Below are 14393 nucleotides of genomic sequence, written 5' to 3' on the forward strand. Positions count from 1 at the left end.
AGCATAGCTTCATCCATGATACTCGTTTCTTCCTATGACAAAGACTGGCTACTTGGCAATGTTATTCTGGAAAGGCGACTTTTTTCACGGACCCAAAGTGGTACAGATGGAAGTTTAGAATGTTTGGGACCAATTATCACCTGATTGGAAGTAAACCAAGGTTAACCATTGACTCTAAAGGTTTGACTCTTAACCACATAATTAAAGTTTCGAAATTAGCCTAAGTCCGATGGGAAACATTGAATCTAATTGCACTATAAGTCTATAGTGACCAAGAAAGTGAGAAAGGTTAGACGCGAGTTTACCCCTTATTGGGATTGAACCTTTGATCAAACAAATTAATTTGATATTAGAATCGAATCTTTTTTATATAAAGTGGTCTAGATCTTTAAAAGTGAAACTAATTAGTCCAACTGATTTGGTATTGATCATTTGATCCATTTGTCAATTGGGCCAACTGGTTTAATTGGTTCAAATTGATTGGTACATTTCATCGATTGGGTCGGACCAATATAGTGGGTTTAGTTTGAACAGTCTGGATCAGTCCACCCACTTACCTGTTGGTCGGATTAAATAGAGTAACCCGAGAACACCCATAGTCAGTTCAGGTCGTGACCTATAGGAAGGCTTTTAGACTCTAAGTTTACTACGTGCAATACAATTTTATCTGGCCACCCTTGCCCAAGTACACCTATATACCTCTCGAGCATACTCAATCAGACGGTACGTGGTAACTTAATTTGATATACCGTATAGGTGATAATCTAAGACTCCAACCCACTTCTTTGAAGTCAAAAGCAGCCAGTTTAATCCCTAATTGAGAGATGGCGCACAATGCTGAGCAAGGGCCCACTTAAATACCTCTCGTCTAGAATAGACATTGTCTATCCCCCTCGTACAGTAGGGTACAGCGGGGTAGGATCTCGCTTAAGCACTGATTTTGACCAAGAAGTGCAATTGGTGAACTTGGATTATCTTTGATATACCGTATAGGTACGAGTTTAGGATTGTAGCTTTCATAAATGGTTTAGCATCCCACGAGGGGACTGACCACGTACTAGTACTACGTTGGCAATCGGGACATATGACTGTGTGGCTCACAATAGGTTAAAGGCTCAAGTTACTCCAGCCTGGGTGCATCGATATATCTTTCAGAGTCACCTGATCAGACGGTACTGATGCCCCAGTTTGATATATCCTAAGGTACGTGACTGGAGTTGTGGTTTTCATGAATGACGTCACATCTCCGAAGAGACCGGACCACGCACTAGTGCCACGTTGGCTATATGGGACATGCAAGCGTGCAAAGCAGTAAACGTGCTAGTCGTGTATGCAAATAGGATGGGATGTGCCCAGGGCATTTTCATATCATCATAACATCAATACCACATTAATATTAATCAAAACAAACACCATTCCAAAATACTTCATGAAAAATGAGCACATCAAGATCATGGCAATGTTAGAAGCAAGCATTCAATCCAAAATATTTCTTATATGTTCCAATCAAGAGTTACTTGGGTGACCTTAAATAAATTGAGATTTAAAAGAATATTGAACTAAGAATAGAGTGGTAATTATTGGAGATAAAGAGTGAGGAAACTACTTTTTTTTTTTTAAACAAAAGCACTTAAATTACTTTGACCACCACATTAAGATTTTAAATTCTACAAAGAGTCACTGAGCTTACGTGATCGATAATCCAACGCCATGGCCTTCTAGATTTCAAGGAAAATGTTTGAATCCAAAATAATATTAGAAAATAATGAGCTTAGATCCAAGTTCTTGAAAATATATAGCTATTATCTTTCAACCAAAGTCCTAATATTCTACATTGAAAGAGAAAGAATATATATTGAAAAATTCTCTATCAAAATTCATTGAATTTGTGACATTGGATCATGCCACGTGGAGCTTAACGACCCATTGTAAAAGTAAAATCTTACTTAAGTTAGGTTATACCGTTGTGGTGAAAAATCCTTAATAAGGAATGTGATTTCCAAAATTTGAGGTGGGACCCACGGTATTGAAAAAAATTAAATACCTATTAAAAACCAAATTTGAAAGAATTTTTTTTTTTTTTTTAAAAACCTAAAAAAAAAAAAAAAAAATCCAACAAGTGGGCCCATCTGAAGTTTATTTGGAATAACGAAACTTTTAAAAAAATTATTTTTATTTTTATTTTTTTCAAGAAAACAAAGAAAAAGAAAAATCTGCTAAGAGGCAATATTAGGGGTGATCAACACGCGAGAGAGGTGTTCATGACTAACACCTTAATTTTCTATGAGAGGTGTGTGTCCACTTTACTAATATTCCACAAACATAACAGGATCACCGCAAGCTTACTTCAATGGGGCGGGTTTGTCTTGCTATGTCCTATTGGAAAGTGATAATCCAACGAAGTCAGGCCATTCCTTGCGAGGGATTTCAATCGCCTCAATAACAAATCTCTGATTTGGGCTTTTACCAAAGTGTCAATTCCCACCCATTGTTGAATCAGTTGATCTTTCAACAAGCTATTTTTTGAATGAGTTGATCCTTCAACAAGCTATTGACTTGTATCACAACCATCGAACATGCTGACCCAAATCCAATTTCGATTCCAATTTTGATTTACATTTAAATCTAAACACAACCCAATTTCCTATAGCTTTATACGAAAACACGACACCATTAATTTGAAGAAATCTCAAAAAACCTAAATAGGTATGGGTAGGAACAACAGTAGACAACAATCTCAACCAAATAAGCAACAATCTTTGTAGAGTTCAGAGAATTTAGAAGTGATTCCCGTGTCAAGTACCTTGAATCCGAATCTGTATGTCGGATGTTTGAAAGCTACCCATTTTTCTTTGATTCTTCTTTCAATGACAGATATAAACAGTAAAATACCATTTGAGATTTATCATCCTGCGAGCTTCTGATCGTCATAGAACAGATTTTTTTTTTTTTTTGACAAACAAAAATCATCTTTCTTTTTTTATTCTCATCCCTCTTACAGAGAAATAGATCTCTTTGTTCTGGAGAGTCATAACGAAATATTGAAAGAAAAGAGATATATATGAGAACGTAGAATCATACCCATTTGAGGAACAAAATCAGCAGCTTTTGTTAACGTCGTTCTTGAATCAAGAAGAAATTTTTTTTTTTTACACCACATCAGTAACCTTTAAAAAAAAATCATTTATTTTTGCTGTTGCTAAATCAAACCTTTTTTTTACTTACAAGGGACAGACGCATGCACCCCCCAAGAGAAAAAAAAATTCCATAGCTCAACAACCATCATTCCATCTTCAGTTCATTAACTTTTTTTTTTTTTTTAATGGCGGAAATGTGATAAGAGAAAGAAGAATAAGCGATGATGGAGTGCCATAGCCTGCAAATAGTCATGGATCTGGGGAAGGATTAGCTCTATTAGATCAGAACTTCGAGATCCCCAATCTGAATTCGAATTGGATTCTGCCATTGACGACGATGAGGAGGAGGAGAAGATGAAGAAAGAGAAAGAGAGAGAGAGGGATGCCTCTCCTCTTGCTGTATCTTCTTTCTAATTTGAAGAAGAAGATAGAAAAAGGGAAGAATTAAATAAAAATAAAAAAAAAACTAACAGCACACCAAATTAAGAGTTTTAAAAAATAAAAACATTTTTTTTCTAATAACACACCCCATCCTAACAGCACGTTAAAAACTTATATTTTTTTCGCTTTTGCTTGCTGTCAACGACAGATCAACATGGTTAAAAAAAGTTTTTTTTATTTTTATTTTTTTATTTAAAAAAAAAGAATATTGTCCAAGGACGGATCAAGCACGGTTAGAGAAAAAATTTAAATAAAAAACACTATCAAATGATAGATCGATGCCTAAAAATAAACAAAGTAAAAAGGTTTTTTTTTTTCTTTCTAAAAACTAAACACATCTAGGAAGAAAAAATTTATATAAAAAAAAACATTGTCGACCGACCGATAAAACACATACTAAAAAAATAAAGAATAAATAAATAAAACAAAAAAAAAAGTCATGGTCCAACAATCATCATCTCATCCGCAATTTATATGTCAATTTGTATATTTCATCATTTAGGGTCGTTTTAAAGAACCCTCTATTGAACCATAAAAATATATGCCAAACTAAAGTATCCAAAATCGAACCAAAATAAAATAAAAAAATAAAACAGGTCAAAACCTAATATCCTACATTATTTAGGGTTATCCTGCATTTTTTAGGGTCATCCCAAATGACCCCAAATCGAATCATGACAAAAATGTGCCAAGGAAACGCATCCAATATCCCAATTAATGATTAACAATAGAGTTAAAAGAATGATAAAATCATAATAAAAAAAATAATAAGTAAATAAATAAAAAAATAACTAAAATTAAAATAAAACAAAAAAATAGGTCATATTGGTAATGATTCCCATACTTGGGGCTTTTCAAGTCTGATCTTCAATAGTCCCCAGCGGAGTCGCCACTGAAAGGGCCCTCAATCCATGGGATGCACGGATCCACTTTTGACCTTTGAGGTTTGGGAGTCGCCACCTAGTTATTACGGTCTAGGAATCGAATATCGACTCTAAACGGATAAAAACAACTAATCTACTTAAAAAATAACTAAGTTCAGGGATTAAATTACAGGGTTGGAAGGTGTTAAGCATCAACCCCGCCCGGTCAATGCCGGTCTCTATTTATCTTAAGTAAAACTACATTGCTAACAAAAACATCTAGATAAAAAAAATAAAAGAATTTTCTTCGAACGCAACGATTCTATTCCCTCATATCTGATAGAGTAAATCCTTGTACAGTACTCATCGCTTCATTCTGTCTCCGGATCTGATTTCTGATCTCCGAGACGACGTATCTCTTTCTTAAATCTGGATTCTTTGGATTTATTTATGAATTTCTAGGTGTTTTTGAAGGGCTTCTAGGTATTTTTTGAGCTAAAATCGAATTATGGGTGTTAGGTAAGGAGTTGGGACTTCAAAATTGGGATTTTTGGGAGGTTAGGGAAGCTTTTTAACCGACTTCTCTTAGGATTTTTTCTTAGATACGAAAATAAGGTGTGGAGGCTCCTATTTATAAACTTTCTTAAGTGCCTTTTAGATAGAGTTAAGTTTGAATTATAATTCTTTTAGAGAGAATTATTGTTTAATTATAATTCTCTTAGAAATAGTTATTATTTAGTTAGAATTCTATTAAATAGAGTTATTATTTAATTAGGATTGCTTAGAATTATTATTTAATTAGAACTTTATTAGGATTTTGACTTGTAGTCTCACTTGATTGACTTTTAATATCTTGACTCTAGTCTTACTTGATTGACTTTAATTTTTTTGGAGAATCCCCTTTATTATATCTTTAATTTTTTGGGCCCCCAGATGGAGGGATCCTTGAATAAATATCTTAGCAACCATCAACAATTTTGCTTGAGAGTCTGATTGATCAATTTTTTAATTCAAAAATTTTAAATTAATTTTATTAATATTTCACTTTACATTATTTAATATTTTATTTATTAATTTCTAAATTTTTAATTATTAAAATTATAAAATTATCGTTTTGCCCCTAGAGAGGATTTTTTGCGTTTCAAATCGTTTTTCAATGTTCCAAGATGTTTTGGAATCATTTTTTTGTAAGGAAATCAATGGGAATGTTGGTTTTTATCATTTATGAAGTTTTTTGTGCGAAATGGTTATGAATTTTATGGGGGCATTTTCGTAATTTTTTTGAATTCTATGAAAATTGGCGAAATGATTTAACTGATTTTGATTTGTTGTTTTATGTGTTTGAAAGGATTTTCTTAAGCGTAATGTAGGCTATATGGATGTTTTAAGATTAGGGGTATTTTGGTAATTTGGTTTTTTTTTAGTGATTTTTATTGTGAAGCTTCTTTTTGTCTGCAAAATGATGATTTCTATATTTTTAGGGTCATATTTTCCTAGCATAGCATGATTTCTATAGTTTTGTCAGTTCGAGATACCTCATCTAGATTTCTAAAACATATCTGGTAACAAAATAAAGCACTGCAATAATCAGCCATCATTGGGAACCGTTGCAATCGGGTTGATGAGTTGATTAATCAAGCAGATGCAAAAATGGGATGTCTACAATCACTGCGATATGTAGTGGTTCTATGTGATCACAATTGTCTAGAATGAATTCATCCTTTGTAAACTTGATGACATTTGGTGATCTGATCATTCCCACCATCCTATCCAATCGCTCAGGTGAAGTGGTTTCTGTCACATGTGACTTGCTAAGAACCTTGAATATTGTCTCTATGTGCTACTCTGAGCTTTGTAGCAACCCTACTATTGACATCTAGGCTAGTACTTTGTTCAATTTCTCTACAAGGTTGCATTCATTTTTCTTAATTAGTTTAACGAAATATGTTACTTCCTTGTCTGTTACATTTTTTTTCTTTTTTGTTTGTTTGTTTTGTTATTCTGCGATGACGTTCTTTCCTTTTTCTTTGTCATTTTTCTCTGTTACTGCTTCTATTACTTCTATCTCAATTACCTTTTCTACCTTATTTGCTACTTCTTCTTCACTGATTGTTGCCTACTCTCGATTAACTAAAACTTCAGCTTTGAGTGTTTGTTCTGCATGTTTCGTTTGTTCTGTCTCAACAACAAATTCTTTGTCAACTGCATGTTCTATTCCCTAAGCATGTTCATTATGTACCTCTTTGCTGCTCTACCCCACCTCTATAACTACCTGCTTCCCCTTCTCTTTTTTAGTCTTTTTCTCATTATCTTTAACTCTCCATGCAGTCCCTTTTTTGGTTGTTTTCACTACTCTGCCAGCCCTAGTAATGTGGTCTATGTCCTTGGGTTCTTTTTTTTTCAACTCTTTTTGTCTCCTTAACTTTCCATCCTCCTTTTAGGAATACCAAACCGGTTTCATAATTCCAAGGCACAACCTTGTTGGATACATAAGAAAAAAGGTTTGGGAGTTTTGAAAGTAAGTTAGGGGAGTTCTGGTTCCATGCGAAAGATGAGTGGTGGTAGTTGTGTTGTGAGTAAGGATAGAGTAGGTGTGCAAAAGATGAGTGGTGGTGGATTAGAAGGTAATGGGAGGGGTGTGATGTTGGGTAGAATGATGGGATTTGAGGATAAAATTAGAGGTAGCGCGTTTGGAGAAGATGGTAGGGGTTTAGGATGAGACCCCCAAATTGGGTGATGATGCAAATGGGAGTGTTATTTTGACTTTGAGAGTGGATGGTGATGACTAAGGTGCTGGAGGGGTTGGGTTTGAGGTAAACTTTGACCTTTGATCCCAAAGGAATGATCAACTATGAGGGATCAAAATTCGATTGTTCCTTGGAGACTGTGTTCACGACATTTGTCGGTCCTACGACATTCCCATTGTCGTTATGAACTGGAAGTAGGTTTTGATTGATGTTTTATTGCGTTGGTGCAAGATCTAGAACTATGAGTTTCCTGTCTATCAAGGTCTGAGCAACATTTCTCAACTACCAGCACCGGTCCATAGGGTGACGAGAGCTCCCATGTGGAACTTGTAGTTGGTGGTAGGGCCATACCCAAATATTTTCTCAACTTCCAGATGTAGTTGTCTCAGTGTAACATAACCTTCCTTGACGAGGATAAGCAAAAGTTTCGACAATTTCATCGAAAATCAAGTAGACTCTCTTCTTCTCTGTTGTTGTATTGATTGTTGTTGTAAGGCTGACAGTATTGTTGTTGTTGCTACAGTTGTGCTTGGAGCTAAAACTATTGATGGTTGTTGTATGGCATTGCTTGGCATTATTGTGCTTGATATGGATGGTTTGGTGGTGTTTGAAACGTCATAGGTGCTTTCGGTGTTGTAGTTGGGAAATGATCTAGTACTTGAGCTAGTTGTACGTAGTTAACATACCCCTCATCCTTCTTCTTTGTAACAACTATCGATTTCCTTTGTATGGTTCCACTACACGAAGCACCTTGTTATGGAACTGTCCAATTTATAATCATCCCTGACTTCAAACCATCTTCAATCTTATCAAGAATCTAAACCAGTGAAGAAAAACTAGACGCGATGTGCCCTATGAGATGGGTATAGTAGTGATGTCCTAATGTTGAGATGAACGTTGTGTTCATCTCAATTTCTATCATGGAAGGCTTCACTTAAAAAGTCAACTATCTCCATCACTGAGCATACTCTCGAATGGCCTCTTTAGGATTCCTTATCATCTTGGCTATGTCTTGCCTGTCCAATCCCACGTCTATATTAAATCTATAATTGCCCATGAAAATGGTGACCAAGTCTCTCCAACATTGGATTTTATTATGGTCCAATTGAGTAAACCATTTTTGTGCTACCCCAGTCAAACTCCTTTGGAACATTTGCACTAAAAGCTTGTCATTTCTTCCAAATTGGCACATAACGCCACAGTACAATTTCATATGGGTGAGTGGACATCTGATGCCATTGTATTTCTCGAACTTTGGACACTTGAAATTTACTGGCAGTACAAAGTCAAGATAGAAACACAGATCATCAAACCCAAAGCTATCTTGGGACTCTCCCCCTTTCAAACGGTTCAATTCTTCTATGATCGCATCATATGACTTGTTAGTTTATCATCAGTGTAGTTTCTCTTGGGCATTATAACCCAGTTTGACTCTTCCTCTATCTCGGCCTGTTGAGGAGGTGGACATTGAGTAAAAATAAAGGGAGGAACGTTTGTAGCTTAAGCTAGTCCGAACATAGGTATTGGCTCATTGTTATGAGCTTGTTTCGGCATGGGATCATGGGTTGGTGCCATCGGAGGAGGTACTACTATCGGATTGGCTGCTATTGTTGTTTGTTGATTGGAATGTCTCGAACTGTTAGCATGGTTCGAAATAGCTTGAGCAACCCCTGGTACCTACAGCAGTGCTGATAACATGTTCCCAATTGATGTTACCTGATCATTCAATTTCTTAAATGCTTCTTTGCTAACTAGATTGTTGCCAATCAAATTGTTTGCAACAAATGGGTTTTCTGTAACTGGAGACTCGGTTATATCTGTTTGCTCCATGGTAGCAGTTTTGGATCTAAGGTAATACCAAAATTGTGTTGTAGCCCCTATTCTCAAACCTCTGTTATTTATGCACCCAATGTTTCGTACCCTTAGTATAGAAGACCACTTTGAAGTGTCGGTAGCTTGGTTAAGAAAAAGACAAAATATTTTATTTTAGTTCCAAGAAAATGATAACTTTGTAAAGTTTTATTTGTTTTTGTTTTTGAATGAATTACAAACCTTCTCATGGTGAGATCAGAAAAAACCTTAAAACCTTGGAAAAATGATGATCCTAGTTTCAACCCCTTATTGTTTCTCTTTTTTTTTTTTTTTTTGACACCTTAAGGAATGTAGATGAATTATCCTAGACTAATTTAAGATATTCTACTAAGGACCCTTAAGCGATGAAAGAATTGGAAAATAATGAAATAAATGCTAAGGTGGCCTTTAAGAGGGCCAGAGGTCTTTAAGAAACCCAAGCTATGAAAGGGAAAACAACTAGTTTGACCTTTAAAAGGTCCAAAAGTCTTTGAAAGACCTGAACTACAGAAGGGAAAAGTGAGCTAATGTGACCTTTAAGAGGTCCAAAAGTCTATGAGAGACCTAAACTACAAAAGCAAACGCGACTAATTTGACCTTTAAAAGGTCCAAAGGTCTTTGAGAAACCTGAATTACAAAAGGAATGAGAGATTTTTGAATTTGAGATATAGAAATGAAGACAAGTCCCTGCCCAGACCTTCTAACATTAAAGCTCGATCTAGGGTGACCTTTAAAAGGTCCAGAGATCTTTAAGAGATCCAAACTACAAATAGGAAGCATACTAAATTGACCTTTAAGAAGTCCAAAGGTCTTTAAAAGACTCGTTCTACGAAAATAAATGTAGCTAATTTGACCTTTGAGAAGTCAAAAGGTCTTTAAGAGACCCAATCTATTCACTAAGTTGACATTTACCAGGTCGAAAGGTCTTTAAGAGGCCCGATCTATAAAAATATCTCAAATATAGGAAACACAAAGGAAAAGGTCCTTCGTGTGGGTGTTATGCTCGGACCTTTGAGTTGGGTACCTCAAGTGTATGAAGCAAAACTTGAAAAACCTTAAAGAAGGTTCGTTGCCTTGCCCTTGAACCTTGGGAATGGGTATCTCGAATGTATGAGATTTTAACCCGAAAGGTTCTGAAATAGGTTCGTTGTATAGGGTCATTTTTCCCTTGAACCTTGGAAATGGGTATCTTGGATGTATGAGCTTTGAACCCATGAAGTTTTTATAAGATTGTGCGGCCCTTGCCGCGCGAGGATTAAGAAAGTGACCCACAAGTGGAGTCATTCATAAGAGGTTCTAACAAACCTTAATAGATAAGGATTGATGGTATTGCCCGAACCTTGCCAGTGAGGAATAATCGGGGTGACCCACATGTGGGGTCAATCATAAGAGGCTCTAACAAACTTAAAGTAGCTGAGGATTGATTAGTACTACATCTCTTACGAATTTTAAAGTTCTAAGGAAAAGAGAATGGGTATCTATCCTAGGAGTTTAGGTGAAAAGCTTTTCACCTTCTTTAGGTTGAAACATAATATAGGATAACTCGCAACTTAGACTTAGGGATTTGAGTTGAATTTGAAAAGATAAGCGTTCCTAGACCTATGGATATGCCTAGGTCTAAGGAATCAGAACCTTAAGTCTGGTTTAGAAAGAATTCTACAAATCCTAGAAGTTGGTATGATTGAAATGCAGAACAGGTTCCTAACTTCTTTTAGGATTTTCAAAGTTTGAGATGTTCAGTTAAGTGCACACAAGTAAGGATTGGCGACTTAAATGCATAGGGAAACCTATGAAAGATGATGGCTGTGAGTCCTTATCCTACACTTGAGAAAATTTAGAAAACTTCGACAAACCTTGGGCTTGAATCTAAGAATAGGCATACTATTAACGCTAATGAATACCCTAAACTTAACTCTAGTACCAAATGGGAATATGCAAACACATTGGGTTTGGATCTAAACTCACCATAAGAAGTCAAGAGAGTGTAAAAAGGTTAAAGTTTGTTCCAGACCATAGCCTTGTTCGGGCCATGGGTACGGGAAAAGTAGACCAAAAATGGCCTTTGATCCCAGGTGAAGTCATTCCAAGCTTGGAAATTGCTTGGCCAATGGTAAGGAATGGCCAGAACAAAATGTTATTCTAGCCAAAGGTTAAGAACGGCCAGGCAACAACAATTGTTTTGGCCATCAATTAGGAACGACAAAAACAAAATATTTGCTTTGGCCATCAATAAGGAACAACTAGGCAAAATAGATTGTTCTAGCTAAAAGTAAGGAACGACCAAAAGAAAAAAATTGTTCTGGCCAAAGGCAAGGGACGGTCAGAAGAAAATAAATTGTTCTGGCCATTAGCAATGGATGGCCAAGCCAAACTTACAAACTAGAACTATTTTTTTTGCAAAAAAAAAAAATTCTTTCTTTCCTTCCTAGCATCAAATTTTAACTAGTTTTTATGGGGCTTGACCCTTCAAGTTGGAAGCTGACTTTAGGGAGCCTAAGTTGTTTGAAAATGTCGTGTAAGGCTTAAAGGCATAAGAAAAAGTAAAAATCTTCCCTTACCAAAGGTGGGATAAAATCATATTCTATTACATGAACCATTGAGACTTACAACTTGACCTTCTTGGGTCGACTCGAACTTACAAGGCTTTAAAGAGTTGGCACAAAATCCATTGGGATTTTTTTTCAAAACGTGCCCTAAACTTCTAATTGTAAGCTATGCATGATTTAAGGTTCTCAAATCTTCAAACCTCCACACAAATCAACGCAAGTGTTTTATAGGTTGGTGATTGAGTGGGATATTTTTGTCTCCGTGTCTTAAGGTGAACAACTTCAAGACGTAAGATTACTTGCATCCACAGCTAGAAAGTTTTTTATAATACGATTGATTTGTGCATTGGCTATGATCGAGATGTGCACAAGTGCATTTTGAAAAAGTAGTGTACCAACTTTACAAGTAAATCATTTCTAACGTAAAAAAAACAAATCAATCCCACATTATTACAAATAAAAGAAACAAAAACTAAGTTAGCCTCAAAAGAAAAACAAACAGCAAGTTAATGTTTTCCATCTCACTTATGGTCATTAAAAATCTGATTTGAACCCTCGATTTCCCCAACGGAGTCGCCAGGCTATAGATACGTGAGCATCGAAACCTTTGGGAAGGTTTGAGTTCATCTATATGGGTTTAGGAGTTATCACCATTCAATTAATGTGTGAATGGACACTATAGTATATGTTTTTATGAAATTCCATTTTTGGCTCATAATGGCTCACATATCCAAAAGATAAAGGAAACGGTCTACCTAAAAATCTATGGTAAGGAGGTTCGGTTGAGGAACAAAAAAGGTGTCAGGCACCTTATCCCCCACAACCTAAGATGGTTATCAATACATGACCATAGGTGATTTTAAAATATTAATTTGACTGAAAAATGAAGGGAAAATAAGGAAAATTGAGAAATCAAGCAACTATAACCGAGTTCTAAAAAAAAAACAATGAGCAAACTAAAACATAAATGTTGCTTGTTGGGATTTTTTGTTAGCCTAAGATTTTGGTGAGAATCCCTGAAGATTTCAACCATTTTTTGGATCTAAAGCCTGTTTTAAAATATTTATAGTTTAGTTTTGGAATATGAACAAAATGAGGCAATGAGCAAACTAATATATAAATGTAGCTTCCTAAAATTTTTATGAGCTTAAGATTTTTGTGAGAATCCATGTGGATTCTACCTTTTTGGAATCCAAAGGCTCTTTTAGAGGTTATGTGCTCACTTAGGAGCATTTTGTTGTTGGTGTAGCCTTTAGGAGGTGTTCATGAGTTGGACACACCATGGAAAGACTAGGGACCATATGCATGCAATGTATCCTCTTTGGGATTGTTTTTGTTAGCTTAGAGATTTAGGTGTAAATCTAGGTAGATCCACACCTTTGACCCTTAGCTATTTTAAGGGAAAAAACAAAGTGAGTATGTGTGCTTATGTGTATGCATGCAATGGGGGATTACTCTCTAGCTCTTATGCAATTAGAAAAGAAAACAAAAAAATATTTATTCTAGGAATTTAGATTACAATGAAAGTAAACAAAAGTAACTAATCTAGGAATTAAACTTGCAAGAAAGTAAAATTGACAATATTTTATTCTAATGCTTGTGGAGTTTATTGAAGGCTTATAGGAGGAGAGTACCTCTAGGAAATTTTACTCTCTACCTCATTGCCTCACCTAAACAAAAATAGATCCACATTATTATAGAATAACTTACAACAATGTAAATAAGGGGGTTAGATCGAAGGGGGGGAATAGATGGTTCAACCCCACCTTGGTTTCCTTCTTCTTCTTCTTTATTTTTTGTCCTCTTTCCGATTTGGAACTTTTGGAGGTTTGGAAATGGACTTGGACAGAGTTTAGGTAAGCTAGAAAGCTTAGAGGAAAGTCTTGAAAAAAAATTTCTCTTTTCTAGAGCTCTTCCTTAAAGAGAAATTTGGACAAAATTTGCATTTTTCTTCTTCTACTCCTTTTTGCCTTGAATATGGGTCCTATTTATAAGAGTTTGGAAGACCCCTGGGGATAAATTTGTCCCAAATCATGGAGTTATCAATATTTACAACAAAATCTCTATGCAAAAAGTAATTTCCATCTTCTAACATTGACATTGATGGTTTTTATCCTCTAGTTGGGTCTTACCAATCTTGATCATCAATGGTATAAACACCTCATTTTTACACTCGCCTAATTAATCAACTCGTCAACCCAATTGCAATGGTTCCCAATGATGAATAAATATTCCAATGTTTTTATTTGTTACTAAATATGTTTAAGAAATTCAGATAAAGTATCTCAAGTAAACAAAATTCTAGAACCACGCTATGCTAGGAAAATATGACTCGCAACGTAGAAATCATCATTTTTCAAACAAAAAAGAAGTTTTACGATAAAAATCACTAAAAAATGATCAGATTACCAAAATACCCCTAACATCAAAACATCCTAGGTCCCACATTATGCATAAGAAAACCCTTTCGAACACATAAAACAACAAATTGAAATCAAATAAACCATTTAGCCAACTTTCACCAAATTCGATAAAATTATAAAAATACCCCTCATAACGTTCACAATCATTTCATACTAAAAAAATCATAAATGACACAAACCGATAATCTCATTGAATTCCTTACAAAAAATTAATTTCAAAACATCAAAAAATAACTTTTCAACACAAAAGTCCTCTTCGGGGGCAAAATGATAATCAAATAAGACTTAAGTTAAAACCCTAATTCACCTTATCTAAAAGAAACCTAATTAAACACCAACTCTGCCAAAAAAATCTATTAATAGGATCCTCCACAACCCAATCTCA

This window comes from Akebia trifoliata, chromosome 5 (assembly GCF_017979445.1).
Source record: "Akebia trifoliata isolate Shusen 1 chromosome 5, ASM1797944v1, whole genome shotgun sequence".
In the NCBI taxonomy this organism is placed as follows: domain Eukaryota; kingdom Viridiplantae; phylum Streptophyta; class Magnoliopsida; order Ranunculales; family Lardizabalaceae; genus Akebia; species Akebia trifoliata.